The 18,320-nt window shown below is 39.7% G+C and overlaps 1 protein-coding gene across 1 annotated transcript in view; it reads right to left on the bottom strand.

Moving 5' to 3' along the window:
* The window catches only part of LOC6043897, a 65,559-nt gene extending 48,688 nt beyond the window's left edge, over nucleotides 1-16,871 (bottom strand). Inside the window, exon 1 of the mRNA XM_038250902.1 lies at nucleotides 16,149-16,871. The gene's annotated coding sequence lies outside the window, so the exon portion shown is untranslated. The remainder of the gene's footprint in view (nucleotides 1-16,148) is intronic.
* Nucleotides 16,872-18,320: the final 1,449 nt, after the last annotated feature.

The raw sequence follows: 18,320 nt of genomic DNA, 5'->3' as shown, positions 1-18,320 counted from the left end.
GGTCAAGTCCTGAAGATGCAGAAAACTGACCACGCCACAGCTATCATCAGGGTTTCCTTTTTTTCTGACCAACCGTCTGATTCCTTTCAACTTCTGTGTTTACCGAGTGTCTTCTCATCATCTTTCTTCAGTATCGACAAAAGAAGGTCCGATCTTTGGGGGCTTGTCTCATTAGCATGTCCGATGCGAATATTTCAGAAACGGGTTTTTTCTTCTGTCCTCCTTCTCCCTCTTTACCATGTCCTGCGGAGATCTTCATCAGCCACGGCGCGGATGTCCTTGCCGCGTGTTGTTGGCATTTTTCGCACAGCGAGCGTATCTTCTCCGTCCACATCGATTCGCCGCGTCCTCCGAAGGTTGTTGCTACGTCTCTCTTCCACTCACCAACTCACCGTGTTCAACCACATGATGACACGGAGCTTTGCGGCGGTGAATTTATGGCATGCAGTTTACTGCTATATGAATGAGAAGCTCGCGCGCCGCACTGTCAAGGAGATCGTACATTAAGAATTCAGACGGCGCGATCTGTGCGGTTGCGAGAGTGTTGCTGTTGGACGTTGGTAATGCCACCTCCGAGGCGATGCCGGAAGAACTTGCTTCCAGACATTACTCATGCAAGAAGGGATTCGGAACCTGGGGCTGACAGCATGTCGATGAACTGGAGCGTAAAGGGAAGTTAAGAAGTTTTTGCTAAGTTTGACAAACAAAAAAATGTCTGCTTCTACATAACATTTGGTTTATTCCTCGTCAAGTCACACAGCTTTTGCTTCATCCCCTCTTAAATTTTGGAGAAACTTTGTCCTTAGGGGTAATTTTAGTCCTTGATCACAAATCCGAGTTTTATTTTAAGATATCTCGTGACGGAGGAGCGGTACGACACTTATCAATTTTGAATATTCGATAAAAGACATGTTTTTCAATAATTTGCAGCCTTAAATGGTGATGATTTGGAAATTTGGAAACGTATGTTTATCTAAAAGAAGTAATAAATGAAATAAATTTGTTGAGAATTACATCTTTCCTCTTCGATTTATGGATGTTAAATATTATTTTTGCATTGAAATTTTTTTTTTTAAATAATAAAAGCAATTTACACAAATTTCAGATTCCATCAGTCCCTATTAAGTGACATCAAACCTTGTACAAATACTGGACCGGCATACCAAATGAGCCCCCCACCGATTAAATTGTTCTGATTCTGTCCAGTTGACGTGCGTGCTCCAAAGTACGTCACCAGTTCCCAGCCGTAATCCGATCTTGCTTGACACACCGTCGGACCACTCCGTTCGAACATGGGATTTCCCGTCAACTCGAGCATACACCCTCTGTTTATCCGTTGCATTAGCATTGTGGGTTTGTTTTAGTACCCAAAGCTGGCTTCCCCAGAAGACGGAATTCCCCAACTTCTTGGTGTCAGTGGGTCCCAACAGGTCGTTGGGTAAAAACAGAAATTTCACCACGCCTGAGTGGAATTTTTCACGAGTTGTTTACGTTTCGTAAAATGTTTTTTATTTGGCCGATTCCGACTTTCAAGATGCGTAAGATTTCCCCGCAAATTGATGTTTGCGATGTCTTTTAGCACTTGCCATTTTGGGATGAGTTGAAAACAACATTTTTTTTTTTGTTGAACGATGACCAATGTAGTTCAGTCGTCAAGCAGCTGGGTTTGAGGTATGATTAATTACCATAAAAGCAGTCTACCTTTTGGTTTGCAAAATCAATTTGCAGCATTTAATCATATTCAACAACAAAACACCTTGAACGAGTTGATGTCTTTGAATAGAAATCAATATCTTTTAGATATTAAAAATCAAATTTATAATAAGGTTTCATTTGAATTTAATTTTTCACACAATCACCTATCAAAAAGTCCTAATCACTTCCATCAACCCTATTGTTGAGCTAAAAGTGCAGCAAAAAGCAGTTTTTCCGCGCAGCACATGTCAAACGAATTCATTTGACATAAGGGAAGCTGACAATCGTGTATAATCTCACCGATCGGAATTGCATCCATTAACATTTGAGCGGTGCACGTGGGCAGGTGCGATCCAGAATCTGTCGGCTATTGCCGAGGCTAGAACCCGCTTTGCAAAGGGCGTTTCCACTGGCAGGTGCGGAAATTCATACTAAAACTATTGGATAAAGTTAGTGTGAAATGATTGACAATGCTATTTCAACTCAATTTAAATCATTTGAAGACTTTAGTAGACATTTCGAAATATTAAAAGACGTTTGCAGAAGTTTTAAGACGTCTGCAATTGTTTGAAGGCGTTTATTTTTTTTATTCATAACTTATTTTTATTAGGTCCTTTTAGGTGCTGTGACCAGGTTGGGACCGAGGATCGTTAAATAACTAATACATAACAAAAAAAAACAACTCCTTAACCCTCTACAACCTAACCCCGCCTTTAGACGGGCTTCGATTTAAAAAATCGCCAAAAATCAATTTTCCAACCAATTTTTGATATTTAAAAAGCATTGGAAAGAAGAACTCTTAAAATTATAGAAAATTTCAGGGTTGGAAGTTTAACTTGTTTTATGTGACTTTGCCAATGTTTTTAAAAATGTAATTTTTTTAGGGGTCAACTTTGGCTGTTTTTTTTACTAACATTTCCTATATTTTAAGTAAAAAGAAGTATGCAGTAATTTTTGTAGTGTCCCAGACTATGCTTCTACTCATTTTTTTGCAATTTAAATGATGATGGTGCGATTCTATGGCAGAAAATGTGAAAAACATGCAAAAAATTGAAAAAGTGACTGTAAAAACATGAAAAAATTAGATAGGCGAAATTTAATTATATTAGATGGTAGAGTAGGCCAAATACTACCAAAAACAAACATTAACTAAACAAGATAAATGCAAATTAAAATACTAAAAATGAAACAAGAAAAACATAAAACAAGAGAAGTAAAGTTTTTCGTAGAACAAAAGTTGCTCAAAATGACCTCCTGAACACGGGAAAAATGAATATTTTCGAAAAAAAAATTTGGGCAGTAGAGGGTTAAACTCCATACTTGGAGATCATGTAACTGACCAGGGTTACTTGATCCAAGCGGGTTTTACAGGTCTTGAACCTGCCGATGTACTCGGAGAAAATGCCCCACAGCTCAGCCGAACTGTAGAGCACCTCCCCGGCTTCCTCCTTCGTGGCTCCACCGTCTCGAGAGCCACTGCTTCCTTGGCTTTTTCCTGCGGGGCGAGGGCGATCCTTCGATGTTCCGTCCGGGACTGCACCCGGCAATGGAGGGAACTCCGCCGGCGTGAACGCCGGAACTGCTGGACTCTGCTTCTCCGCCTTCCTTGCCGGCGATTTCGGTTTCGACGCCTGCTGGCACCACCGGATGAAGTCCGCACGCTTAGGGCAGCTGCGATCCGTGGCTTCGTGGGCTCCAGAGCAGTTGGCACACCGCTTCGGCTCGGCTTCTTGGACTTTGCACTCGTCCGTCTTGTGGGGACCCCCACAGTTGTTGCACCTCCCTTTCAGGTGACAGTTCCTGGTTCCATGACCCAGCTGCAAGCAGTTCCTGCACTGGGTCACGTTCGGCCGCTTGTTCCGGTAGGCCTCCCACCGGATGATAGTGCTTGCCACAACTTTCATTGCAGAGAGCTTCTTCAGATTAGTGTATCCCTTGGGGAAGACCACAATGTACGGAGTTTCGTCCACGGTGGACTTTTCCTTCCGCTTGATGATATGCACCTCCAGCGCGTCCAGCTTGAGATCCCTCTTCAGAAGGTACTTGACCTCGTCCGGTTTCAGTTCATCAGGAAAACCACGAAGAACCACCCGATGATTTCGTTCGCTCCGCCGATCGTGGGTGTAGAATTCCACTTTCTTCTTCTTGAGTAGCTCTTGCAACTTATCAAAATCTTTGACAGAGAAGCAGGTCACCTTGGTTTCAAATCGGGTTAGTTTGTAAATCGGTTTGAAACCAAGTTTACAACTTTCCACTATCGCCACGAGCTTGTAAAAATCCGTGGTGTTCTTCACCACCAAAGGTGGTTGCTTTTGTTTACCTGCCGACTGGCCGGGTGGTGGAACCACTGGGGCGTCCCCTCCTCCTGCTGGGCTGGCATTGTTGTTGTTTTTGTTATCCGCTAGCGGGCTGAACTTGTTGTTGTTGAGCAGGGTCTTCTCAACTTTTTCTCCTTCGATGCCGATTCCAGTGACCTCGCTGGACTTCTTCCGCTTCCGATTCCCGCGGACGGGACGAAAATCTTCCTCCTCGGAGGATTCCTCCAACTCCATCTGTCAAAAACTTCCAAGCACGCGAGATGACAACACGAGCAAAACACGTCTTAACTTGTCGCTGGCTGGCGACTGAGTGTTTGAAGGCGTTTAGGCGATTGAAGAAAATTTAAGACGTTTGAAGACTTTTAAAGACGTATGCAGACTTAAGGAGCTATTACACTACGGCAAACAAACAAGCAAGCTCGCACTTTTTGACATTTTTCCAGTTTGCCTGCTTTGTTTGTTTGCCTAGATTTGTTTGTATAAACGTCAGCCGAGCCGAGTCAGCGAGTTTACCACAAACAAGTTTTCGAATTTGGCAAACTGTCAGACACGAAAAAGTACGAGTTTGTTTGTTTGCGATAGTGTAATGTCTCCTTTATGAAGACTCAACTCAAATGAGGGCAAATAAAGACATTTAATAGCGCAAAAAAAAACATTTATTAGTTTGTTTCCAAAAAACATCTTAAAATAATTGAAAGCATTGCTATTACTCGTTTCAAAGGACATCATAAGGATTAGGACGAATCGTGGTTTATATTTTACAAAATAAAACTCAGAAGACGATCTCCTGAGCAAAATCCTTTGATAGTCACAAACAATTTCACAACAGCAATCATTTACGACCATCTCGCCACTGGTGTGACTATAAACTTGCTGATTTAAAGGTAATAAACCCCTTAACCTACAATTGCTCAACCTTCAAATTTCATTAAAAGGAACTTTTTTTTGAAATAAGACAGTGTCCCTCGTGTGGAACCAAACTGGCAGCTAGGTCGCAAGACTTCCACCACCAACAATATTTTTTGGCATTCCGACCTTGGCAGGCATCCCGAATTAAAAATTCATAAATTAAACCAAGTATATAATATCTAATGATCCCCCCCTATGATGAGCAACCGCAACACGAGCTCAGGTAGCGTTTCGTGTGTTCTTGGCGCATCGATCAGCACGTGCCGGCCGAGGATGCCCATAAAATCCCAAACCGCGATTGATGTCATCTGCCAGGTATCCGATGCGCACAGGTAGTCACAAGTTTGCACAACTCGTCATAATAACGATATGAATTGCTGAGCGATTGCTAAACTTGGCACGGTCAGGTGCTAATCGTCGTGGGAAAGAGCGATCGCACTGGGAGGTGTAGTAAACCATGAAATTGATCAAATCTTCGTCAAAATCTAATTTATTTATCTCTTCCAAACAAAATAAAAACAATCACACGTCCGTCAAAATTAGATTTTGACGAAGATTTGATCAATTTCATGGTTTACTACATGGCATAGTCGGTAGGTGAGTATAGTGTGAATAAAGAAAAGAATGAAAATGAGATGATTGTGGTAATGTGAAGGGGGTGGTTGGCGAACCTCCCAACCAACTGAAGAGTACTAATGAAAGTTGGCGAACGCCCCAACATGCTAAAGAGAGCAAATATGTACAAAAGTTGGCGAATGCCCCAACTAGCTAAAGAGAGCTAAAACAACAAAACAATTGTTGGCGAATGCCCCAACTATTGAAAGAGAACCAAAAAAAAAAGTATCTAGCTAAAGAGAGCTAAAACAAAAAAAAATAGCTAAAGAGAGCTAAAACAAACAAAAAAAAAATAGCTAAAGAGAGCTTAAGCAATTAAAAATAAATAGATAGTGGTAGATCATGGTTTACTACAGGAGGGGCAATGCAGTTCAGGCACCGTTGAACTCCAAGGAGCGGTTTATCACCTGTTGATATTGATGGGTACTTACTGCAGAAAGGTACTCCAGATTGAATGCTACAAGTGTCTACCATGACGGTGAAGTAATTGAAATTTCCACAGTGGAAAACTTTGTGAAGTGTGGTTTTTATCAATATTTACATGTTGCCATGAACGGCTCAGAAGTGGAATGTCCTCGGAATGTTGTTTGCAATACAGTCCAGACTCGATTATCTAAAGTTCGATTATCCAAAGGACTTCAAAGAAACTCTGAATAATCAAGACATGAAAACATCGTTATTTTTTATTTACTTTTTCAAAAACTGGTCAAATTTTCTTTTAATTTTTTCCACTATGATTTTTTTTAGTAGTGCGGTGCCTGTGTGGACGCTCAGTCCTGTTTTTTCGTGTTATTTTCCGTCTCTTTTGTGTCGCTGTTCGAGTGCATGGGGTGATTGGTAATTATAATTAAATAATGGCATCAGTAGTGCGGTGCCTGTGTGGACGCTCAGTCCTGTTTTTTCGTGTTATTTTCCGTCTCTTTTGTGTCGCTGTTCGAGTGCATGGGGTGATTGGTCATTATAATTAAACAATGGCATCAGTAGTGCGGTGCCTGTGTGGACGCTCAGTCCTGTTTTTTCGTGTTATTTTCCGTCTCTTTTGTGTCGCTGTTCGAGTGCATGGGGTGATTGGTCATTATAATTAAACAATGGCATCAGTAGTGCGGTGCCTGTGTGGACGCTCAGTCCTGTTTTTTCGTGTTATTTTCCGTCTCTTTTGTGTCGCTGTTCGAGTGCATGGGGTGATTGGTCATTATAATTAAACAATGGCATCAGTAGTGCGGTGCCTGTGTGGACGCTCAGTCCTGTTTTTTCGTGCTATTTTCCGTCTCTTTTATGTCGCTGTTCGAGTGCATGGGGTGATTGGTCATTATAATTAAACAATGGCATCAGTAGTGCGGTGCCTGTGTGGACGCTCAGTCCTGTTTTTTCGTGCTATTTTCCGTCTCTTTTGTGTCGCTGTTCGAGTGCATGGGGTGATTGGTCATTATAATTAAACAATGGCATCAGTAGTGCGGTGCCTGTGTGGACGCTCAGTCCTGTGTTTTCGTGTTATTTTCCGTCTCTTTTGTGTCGCTGTTCGAGTGCATGGGGTGATTGGTCATTATAATTAAACAATGGCATCAGTAGTGCGGTGCCTGTGTGGACGCTCAGTCCTGTTTTTTCGTGCTATTTTCCGTCTCTTTTGTGTCGCTGTTCGAGTGCATGGGGTGATTGGTCATTATAATTAAATAATGGCATCAGTAGTGCGATGCCTGTGTGGACGCTCAGTCCTGTTTTTTCGTGCTATTTTCCGTCTCTTTTGTGTCGCTGTTCGAGTGCATGGGGTGATTGGTCATTATAATTAAACAATGGCATCAGTAGTGCGGTGCCTGTGTGGACGCTCAGTCCTGTTTTTTCGTGTTATTTTCCGTCTCTTTTGTGTCGCTGTTCGAGTGCATGGGGTGATTGGTCATTATAATTAAACAATGGCATCAGTAGTGCGGTGCCTGTGTGGACGCTCAGTCCTGTTTTTTCGTGCTATTTTCCGTCTCTTTTGTGTCGCTGTTCGAGTGCATGGGGTGATTGGATTTCTTCTTCTTCTTTTTCATTTATTTTTTGTTCGCGCGTTCGTTGGCCGATGAATTTTATTTTTGTTCTCTTTATATAGTTTTCGATAGAAACGATCCGATTTTGTTTTTGAGACAAGCAAGTCGTATTGCTGGATTAAGTCCTTTCCATATCATCGAGGATCGGAAGGCACGTCGACGGATATGTTTTAAGGCTTATGATATAAAATAATTTTAATGAATGAAGCCCTTCCTACATCACCGTTGATCGGAAGGCACGCCGACGGAGAATTTCTGGAGAATCGCGGTCGAATTCCCCGTGTTCTTACCACTGGTCGTGGCCGGCGTCAGTATTGATCAGCACGATAGGGACCTTTGAAAATTGCGAAGGGGTGATGATTGGTTCCTACTTTTCATCTGTGGTCCACGGAGCAATGTTTGGGGGTCCTGGTCAATAACGAAGTAGCAGCTACGGGTAGACACCAATGCTATGCTATGCTATGCTATGCTTCCTTTCGCGTGCGTGTGAAGGTGCGGCTGGCTCTGGCTGTCCCGATGACAGTTAGCCAGTTCGATTTGCGATGCCTTTTCGTTGGGTCGCAAAATTTTTGCGTCCGTTGTCGGTGTGCAACAACAACAAAACCTTATCATACCATTTCAGTTCGATAAACATTGTAACTCGTCGTTCGCAACGTTAACCAGTACCTCACTAAACATCAATCATTTAAAACTCGTTAAATCATCTCAAGTTAAAAATTGCACTGTTCAATCCTTCATTCATTAATTTCATATGATTTTGGTTCTATCTTTCCACAGCCGGCTGTCTAAGACTAAACCATTTCATTTAAAATTTAACAACAGATAAACGGGAAATGTCTCATCCGCAGCATCCGATTGCTTGCCTTGAGAATAAAACAAAATACCGTTAAACAAACACTATGATTTTGGGTCGCATCATCATCTTCTATGATGAATCCGGACCAAACACCCTATCCTACTAACAAGTTTTCAGGTTCCTGGCGCTCGTGGGGTGTAAGCACAGAGTAAATCAGCTGCCCTAGTAGCAACCTGCGCTAACTAACATTCCCGTCCCTTAAAATCGAGATCTACAAACTGACATGGCGGGCGCCGTTGGTGGCCAATGACTGTTACCTATTCGCAACTGATCTAGCTTTAGCAATCATGGTGTTTTATCTTTTCAGCGCATTCATACATGCTGTTGATAAGGGAAACACCACTAGATCGTCGAAGCCTATAATCAGTAGTGCTGAAAGGATATTACGGTTCTGTTCAGCAACGGAGGGGCAACCATGGGTGATCTCTCATGCTCATGCTCATGCTCAATTTTTTCCACTATGATTTTTATGTTTAAATTAATCAATGGTTTGTTGCCTAGATATCTATGTGATCGAATTTTACGAGGTAGTGATCTTCATGATCATTTCACAAGAAATGCAGATGCACCACGCACTCCAAACTTCTTGTTTGGAGCTGCACAAAATTCATTGTTTTATAAGGGTGTGAATATCTTTAACTCGATGCCCAGACAAATTAAACAGTCAACGACAATAGCAGAGTTCAAAAGACGGTGTTGCTCGCACATTAAGTTAGTATTTTAAGTTTGACTTCATATAATTATATATTGACGGAATTCTAAAACGAATGTACAAGTAAATTGCTCAGTATGACCACATGATGATGATGGATTTTTTGTTGATTTTGGAAATGTTGTTTAAATTTAGAGTTTAAAAAAAAATTAGAAGTCTACAAAGGTTTGAGAATCGCGCGCGATATGCAAATATAATGTGCCTCTTAAGTTGACGATGATGAAAGTAAATGTTTCTTACTATGTATGATAAAAATTGGTAGTTGCTCTGAGGACAGGAGAGCTCGGAAGGCTATAGGGAAAGCTAGTCTAGTAGGTTTTGGCGGTCGAAAGATAGGGTTTCGAAAAGTACAAATCTTCAAGCAAAACTCGTTACGTACACTCTGTCAGGTAAAACAGTAGGGTGCGATTTCGGGCAATGTCATTGTAAGCTTGGCACTTAGTAAAAATCCAGTTCAGATAGATACAAGTAAAACTATATGTGCTCCGAACAGTAGTTAGTACCAAATGCGATTCCTTGAAGCTGATACAGTTACAGGCCTATCAACTAGTAATCTACGAAAGTAAACTGTAATGACGGAGTTAATTGAAAGGCTAATTTATATTTGCTTAAAAATCAGGTCGTTTTGTTTTGCAATACTGATTTAAATGTTCAAATAAAATATCATAACGATAACTCGTCCAGCTCAAACCTTTGTAGGGGTAAGAGGTGGGACCATCATCATCATCATAAAAGTATAACAAAAAAACTTAATTTTCTTTAAAAAATGCTTGAAAAGTTACTTGTAGCAAAATACCAAGCTGATGCCACTGTTGTACAAAACGATTTTCCACCTGATTGGATTCCGATAAGGTCACAAACACGGTGCAGTACTCCTAGCGGTGCACTCGTTCCGACTAACCACAAAAAGGGTAATCGACGCTTAAATATCACCATGTACGCTTTTTCAGCTAAACTGTATACAAAAGGACAAATAAAGGCCTTTCTACCTGTTATAAGGTGTCAGCATTGCATACCACGTGCGCCGTTGACGTATCGGTGGCAGCAGCTGTTGAAGGACGAATCTGGCAGAAAATTAAACAATTTAGTTTCCATCACTTTATCAGTTTATCGAACTGAGCCTGAATAGAGGTGGTCGGTCATGCGTTCATCAAAACAATTTCGAGATAAGGTTCGCTGGTCTGTTGGGGGCTGGAAAACAAGACCAGTGGCAACTGTCAGATAATAAACATTTTCAGCGAGTTCTTTCATCTCGGCTGTGGGTTAAAAACAATAAAATCCATTATCTACTTCTTCTTCATATTTCAGACACAGATGAAGATAACGAGACGCAAGTACCGCTTGATTGTGTGTTAGTGCCGTCTTCCTTTTTACAAAGTTGGATGATATGCAAATGTGATGTGTTGGTTGGCATTTTGGCAAGTTTTTATTTTTTGTTTTTAAAAGCCGGTGACAAAAGCATTCAGCTAATGCTCGGTAAAGAGAAAAATCATAAACTCATGCAGTAAACGAGAGAAATTTGTTGAAGCAGTTTGATAATCGTGAATCATCAGTTTTGATTTTAATCTGTGCATAAAAGCCCACATAGCTGACCAGTTTATAATTTTATCGTGCACATTATGTTGGCATACCAGCGCTTTGACGTTCAATTATATCTCAAAAATAAGTTTGTTTTAACTGAAATCGAGTAATAAATAGGGGAAATATACCCATTTTAAGCCTAATTAGCGGTCGTGTTTGAATGATGCTGGATAATCTGGAGTGTTCCTTGAAATTTACTGAAATCAAGTACACCAACGAGAGCAACTTTTTGTGAACATTTCTGTTTATTTTTGCTTTTGCTAAAAGTTATTCTATTCCTTTTACAAGCATTTGAAAAAAGAATCTCAAATGCATTCTAATCAGTCAGCTTGTTCTTTTTTTCTTCCAGCGCTCTTTTGGGTTTGCTTTGTGCTGCCAAAATTGTTGAAATTCTAAGCGAACACTCACCTACTTTTTGTAGAGAAAATTTCCTGGCATCGCTGGCTCACTCCAACAGGCGCTGCTGGTGGTGTTGGTGGCCACCCTTTGTTCTTTCTTTGCCTTCGCTTCTCGCTTGGTTTTCTTCGGCCTTCGATTGGAATGGGTATTCAGAAGTCAAACGTCAAAAGACTTGGCGCGTTTGTTTTTTTGATGGCGCTTGCTAATTATTTCCATGTTTCGGGATTATTTTTCAAGTGAGTGACTAACTAAAGTGCAAAAGAACATGTTACCGGTAGTTGGAAGCATTTTTTTTTATCTTCAGCGCTTTTAAATCGTTAGCACAAGTGAAAAGATATTGATGGCGACTTTCGTTAGGCAGTTAAGCTCTCATCTTGCGTGTGGATATGTGTGCCACCAAAATGATGAGAAATGGTCTCGCAAAATAGAAATTATGATCAAAAGTGCATTAAATTACATTGGTGTGCTTAGTCGAGGCGGTGATGTTGCTGGTAAGTTTAAAGCCTAAATAGTATTTTTGGATCTTTAATCGAGCATCAAACTTTTCATATGACGAAGATAGGTGTATGATTGGAAAGGGTATATTTCCCCTAACTCAGTAGGAAGTGAGCAGCAAATTTCCATCGAAAATTTTGTAAGCATTTGTTTAAATAGTGAAAACATCAAATTAAATGTATTTAGGACCGAAGGCTTAACCTAATAAATAGATGAGAATTTCTTAAAACTTAAGTTTTATCAACAGTTAATGATATGATGGGTTTGGACACAAATTTCATCTATTTTTTAGATCCGAAATAAAAAAAATGGCAAATATCATTTAAGTGGTCAAAACATGAGTCAGAGTTGCTGGATCTTCAATGTCTTGGACTCATTGGAAGGGTATTGAAATTACCTAACCAACGATGGGTCGGATGATGGAATCTTACTACATTTAAGTGAGATCCGACTCCAAAAAAGTACCCAAATGTCACATAAGCGGTCATAACTTGAGACAGAGTTGCCAGATCTCCAATGTTTTGGACTCGTTCGAAAGGTCTTTTGATTACCTTACCAAAAATGTATAAAATATTGGGACTTGCTTTTTGGCGACTTTTCTAACGCCTGCTTGTTTTTGAAAACTTTTTTTAAATAACTTTTGAAACAACTTATCGAAACTTCAAACAATTCAACAGTGCTATATGTGACCATAAACCAAGTTAAAATTGATCAAAATCGATTAAACCAGTGCTGAGAAAAATGAGTAACCATTTTAGTCACACACATCCACATTACACACACATGCACACAGACAGAAATTTGTTAAGTTTTCGATTCTGAGTCGATAATGTGGTTTTTCGAGCTTTTTATGAAAATTTCATTTTCAGAGCAAAATTATAGACTTACCTTAGTCTGGAAGTCAAAAAAGTAATTTAAAAAGTTAAAACAAACACATAATGTTATGAAAAAATCAAACACAGTTTGATCCTTTTGTTGAGATATGCGGGAGTTTTGAAAAAGGGGTTACTGAAAATTCCCAAATATAGGATTTTGAATACCTTGTTTTACATTAAAATTATAAGGCAAGAGAACGTGTCATATTTACATTTCATGTAAATGCTATTATGGTTTTTCCCAATAAAAAAAAACCTTACAGAATCGAAAAGCTGACAAGAACAAATATATAGTCAAGATAAACAGAAAAATCATTCGTAATGACGTCAATAAAACTGGTCTGGTAAGAAAATATGTATGTCTTATGCGGGCCGGTAGAATTCTTCCACTGGATACCTTAACAAGATTTATTTAAATTAAAAAAAAACCAAAATCATTATAATAAATTTTGTGCTCTTTGAGAAAAAAGCAACGCATTAACAAAATTCCTAAAACAAAAAAAATCAGAAAAAATAAAAACTTTTCGCTGTACTGTATATCGAAAATTTTCAGCTAATAAAAAGATTTTTGAATAAACAAAAAAATATCAAAAATGATTTAAAACGCAGGTTAATGGAATTAAAACTGATTTAGGCTGATAGCACTTGCTTGGTCCGTTTTCGAGTCCCATAAGTCCCTGTTGAAAATTATTGAGTATTTCTTAGAGTTTTGAAGTTTCAACAAAAAAAAACATTGAGAAATGTTTGCGACGGCTAAGAATGTCTAAACAATAAGCTTTACATGATAATCTCACATATAATAACTGAAATTTAAAAAAATCAATTACCTAAACATGAGCAAAAATTAAAAATCTGAATAAAAAAAATGTCCAGGGTTAACATCTTGCAAACTTATAAACTAAACTAATAAGCAAAAACAATAAAAGGATATAGCAAGGGACGAATCATTAACAAAAGAATCTAAAAAAAAACTATTGCAGAAAAATCTGGTGAAATTTAGCTTTTACTTCTCATTTCAATACCTTATCTTGTTTTAAGCTTCTATGTAGATAGTACAAGAGAGCACACGAGCATTGATTTGGTTTACTGATTTAAAATGTTTTGGAAGTTCGAGAGTGATTACTTTTCCTTTGAGAAGTTCCTTCTCCTTGAGCTTTGATCAAAAAAATCTCCATTTGTATGATTTATCCATAATCATCGTTGTAATGTATTATGATAATGTTCAATCATATCAAATTTCATTTTAAAAGGAGAATGGGCAAATTTGGTCCAAGGATGTACACGAACGGGACCAACTTTTTTCGATAGATCTCGCCGAGACATGAAAAAAAGGATTCTGGACCAACTATCTAAACCCCGGGGTTCAAAAGTTACATGCTGTTGAAGTTTGAGCATTTTGGGTTAAAATGTACAAAAAATCGTATTTTTGCTATTTCTAAAATCATTTATAAAATCTATGTTTCATTATGGATTTCGATTTTCTTGACTTCATTCGACGCGTATCAGCAAAAACTATGAGTTCTGATATGTCTTAGCATGATTGAAACATGATTTCTCTTGTTTTTATCCGTTTGAACCGCTTGTGCAAGAGGCATCCCATAGAAACAAGTCGAAACTTCAAGGTTTTGAAACGGATCCGACCCAGACTGCTTCAGTGAGTATGGAAGGCTTCAGTGCAATATTGTAACAACTTATTGGGATGGTCTGAGTCATCCGAGAACTACTTGGAGTTAAGACCAGTGAGTCTACCGCCGTAACAAGCAAGATGTCGGCGGTTTTTGACCACGGATCATACCCGCATGGCTTCAGTGAGTATGGTTGACTACTATGCTGATGTGTTGGAGTGTCCTGGTTTCTCCTAGGGCTCCCTGGAGTTGAGATCTGTGGGTCTACTACCGTAACAAGCAAAATGTCGACCGGTTTTGACAACGGAACATACCCGCATAGCTTCAGTGAGTGTGGTAGACTACTTTGCTAATGTGTTAGGATGTCTTGGGTCATCCAAGGACTCCCTGGAGTTATGATTTGTAGGTCTACGGCTGTTACAAGGACTCCCTTGAATGGTCCAGAACATCCCAACATAACAGCAATACTGTCTGCAATACTCACTGAATCTTTGCGGTTATGATGCGCGGTTAAAAATCATCGACCTTTTTCTTGTTACAGTGACCCAAATATCTTAACTCCAGGGAGTCCTAGGATGACCAAAGACATCCCAACACATTAACAAAGCAGTCTACCATACTGTCTGAAGCTATGCGTGTATGTTCCGGGGTCAAAAATCGTCGACCTCTTGCTTGTTATGGCTGTAGCTCCACAGATCATAACTCCAGGGAGCCCTTGGAAAACCCAAGACATCCTAACACATTAGCAAAGTAGTCTACCACACTCACTGAAGCTATGCGGGTATGTTCCGTTGTCAAAACCGGTCGACATTTTGCTTGTTACGGTAGTAGACCCACAGATCTTAACTCCAGGGAGTCCTAGGAGAACCCAGGACACTCCAACACATCAGCATAGTAGTCTACCATACTCACTGAAGCCATGCGGGTATGATCCGTGGTCAAAAACCGCCGACATCTTGCTTGTTACGGCGGTAGACTCACCGGTCTTAACTCCAAGGAGTTCTCGGATGACTCAGACCATCCCAATAAGTTGTTACAATATTGCACTGAAGCCTTTCATACTCACTGAAGCAGTCTGGGTCGGATCCGGTTTCAAAACCTTGAAGTTTCGACTTGTTTCTATGGGATGCCTCTTGCACAAGCGGTTCAAACGGATAAAAACAAGAGAAATCATGTTTCAATCATGCTAAGACATATCAGAACTCATAGTTTTTGCTGATACGCGTCGAATGAAGTCAAGAAAATCGAAATCCATAATGAAACAGAGATTTTATAAATGATTTTAGAAATAGCAAAAATACGATTTTTTGTACATTTTAACCCAAAATGCTCAAACTTCAACAGCATGTAACTTTTGAACCCCGGGGTTTGGAGAGTTGGTCCAGAAGACTTTTTTTCATGTCTCGGGAAGATTTTTTGAAAAAAGTTGGTCCCGTTCGTGTACATCCTTGGACCAGCTCCCATACAAATTTGCCCATTCTCCTTTAATATCTTTTAATATCGCAGGTGTGCCCTGTTACAATTTGCTTGTTTAACTTAGCTGAATAGAGCAAGAGTAGTCCACGATAAACCACGATAAAAATTCAATACAACGTCATGTATTAGTTCACTGAATACTAAATCAATTGTAGTGCAAAATGCTTGAAATCAGCTTACGTAACGTTACGATTGAACTCATGAACTAATCAGAATAAAATGTTTACTTTGCTAATAGAACCTCTTTTCGAGGAATGTCGGTATGCAAAACTGCATATGCAAATGTATTCAAAGATATACTACACACTAAAAACCCACTAATCTCACCAGCTTCCCACGAGCAAAACACTACAACGAAAAAAAAAAACCGACAACCCGCGATTAAATCTCGAGCATCTAATTCGTCACTACCGACACAGGTCCGGCAAGTCTGGCTAACCACCAAGCATCATCGTCACCATCACCGTCAGCTGTTCAAAACAAGTTCAACTGCCACCAGTTCTGAGCATGAACTTGAGCCATCAATCAGCGAAATAAGTGACTTCGAAACCAAAACAAAACTCACCTTGAAATTCGGCGTTTAGGCTCAGCCCGATGCTCGATTTCTGTTCCGTACTGAGGTTGGGACCGGTGGTGATGCCGGAACGTGTGCCGTTTTGTTGAACTTGGTTGAAACTCCTCGGGGGCAACAAACGATCAAGATTGGTTCACCCTAGAACCGTACTGTAAGGTTTGGACCTTTGAGGACTGGTATGAGCCACTTCTCCGGTTGAACTTGGAGACCTTTGACGGTTTGGTACTTTTCCACTTAATTTCTTGCAACTTTAAGGTGATACACTTGAGCGAGCACGAGTACTGCGAGATATTTATACGGTAGGATAGTCCCGGGAACCTTTAAGCTTAGCGAGGTGTACGATCCGACCGCAACGACGATCTGCGGCCAACTGACGAGTACGAGATGACTGACTAAAGGTGGCCAAAATTGTCACGCGGCCAGTCCTGACGGAGGTACACTCAGAACTGCACCACAAGCCGACTGCAAACACTAGCAACAACCAGTACGGGGTTGCCGATCTAAGGTGCTACTAAACCAATACTAAAGTGTGTGAAACGTGCAAAATTTACGACCACAAACAAAATCCTTCGTCAACAACTAAATTAACAAGTATACAGTTTTAGTGCCAAAAAAAAGGTTCAAATCAAAATCCAAGCGCGCGCGCAAATCGCAAGATCGACCCGTGTTGCTTCCGAACTGGTCGACTGCACTTGGTCGACTGATGTTGCGACCGGACGCGATAGTTTGTTTTATGTTATGATACACACTCACTGACTGACTGCGACATCCAGCGACGACGACGCACGGCAGGTGCTGGCGCTTGGTACTTGAGACCTGGTTGCTAATAGCTACTGTAACTCTTTATCTGGATCGGCTGTGCGGAGTGGTTGAAGATTGGGAAAAGACAGCAGCGATGAATGGAAGATATTGTGATGGGTGGTTCAAATGGACCGTTTGATTGGGTTTTGGTGAGAGAGAAACCCTTTTTGATCAAGGTAACGGATCTTTTCCCCTAGCCGGGAAAAATATTGGGGAAATCTAGAAATGTGAGACTCACCATTTGGTGATATTGAAGGGACCGTCGAGTAAAGGAGGTATTAGGATGAAAAACAAAATAATTGAAGTACGCTGTTTTAAAGGACTGAAGAATTCATCAAAGTAGGACGGATTATCGATTAAATCAGAGAACTGAAAAAGCTACTGTACTTAAAAAATAATTTTACTTCAAGGATTCTCCGATTTCAAAACACTTAATGACAGCAAGTCAGTTTATCAAACTATATAATACTTACCAAAGATTAAGTATTATAAAATAGTTTTTCTCCACTATAAGTACCCGTCATTGCCAAAATTTGTATGAAAATCTGAAAATCGAGATTTTCTTTATTTTATTATTCTTCAATCTTCTTACATGAATACATCAAATCTTATAAAAGAATGGTGAAACTCTATCAGTATAAAGTTTCTAGTGAAAACTTAACCACCCTTTTATAAAATCTCCAGATCTCATAAAAAGAAGGATGTCCCTATGTACCAGTAAATTCCTAACCCGTTTGAATTCGTTAGCTGTTAAAAAGGTGAACCATGAAAAAAAAGCAAAAAGCAAAAAGCAAAAAGCAAAAAGCAAAAAGCAAAAAGCAAAAAGCAAAAAGCAAAAAGCAAAAAGCAAAAAGCAAAAAGCAAAAAGCAAAAAGCAAAAAGCAAAAAGCAAAAAGCAAAAAGCAAAAAGCAAAAAGCAAAAGCAAAAGCAAAAAGCAAAAGCAAAAGCAAAAAGCAAAAGCAAAAGCAAAAAGCAAAAGCAAAAGCAAAAGCAAAAGCAAAAGCAAAAGCAAAAAGCAAAAGCAAAAAGCAAAAAGCAAAAAGCAAAAGCAAAAAGCAAAAGCAAAAGCAAAAGCAAAAGCAAAAAGCAAAAAGCAAAAGCAAAAGCAAAAGCAAAAAGCAAAAGCAAAAGCAAAAAGCAAAAGCAAAAGCAAAAAGCAAAAGCAAAAAGCAAAAGCAAAAGCAAAAAGCAAAAAGCAAAAAGCAAAAGCAAAAAAAGCAAAAGCAAAAGCAAAAAGCAAAAGCAAAAGCAAAAGCAAAAGCAAAAAGCAAAAGCAAAAAGCAAAAGCAAAAAGCAAAAGCAAAAGCAAAAGCAAAAAGCAAAAGCAAAAAGCAAAAGCAAAAGCAAAAGCAAAAGCAAAA

The sequence above is a fragment of the Culex quinquefasciatus genome, chromosome 2 (assembly GCF_015732765.1).
Source record: "Culex quinquefasciatus strain JHB chromosome 2, VPISU_Cqui_1.0_pri_paternal, whole genome shotgun sequence".
In the NCBI taxonomy this organism is placed as follows: domain Eukaryota; kingdom Metazoa; phylum Arthropoda; class Insecta; order Diptera; family Culicidae; genus Culex; species Culex quinquefasciatus.
Note: the sequence above shows the minus strand (reverse complement) of the source record. Positions and strands in the feature narration are given on the sequence as shown.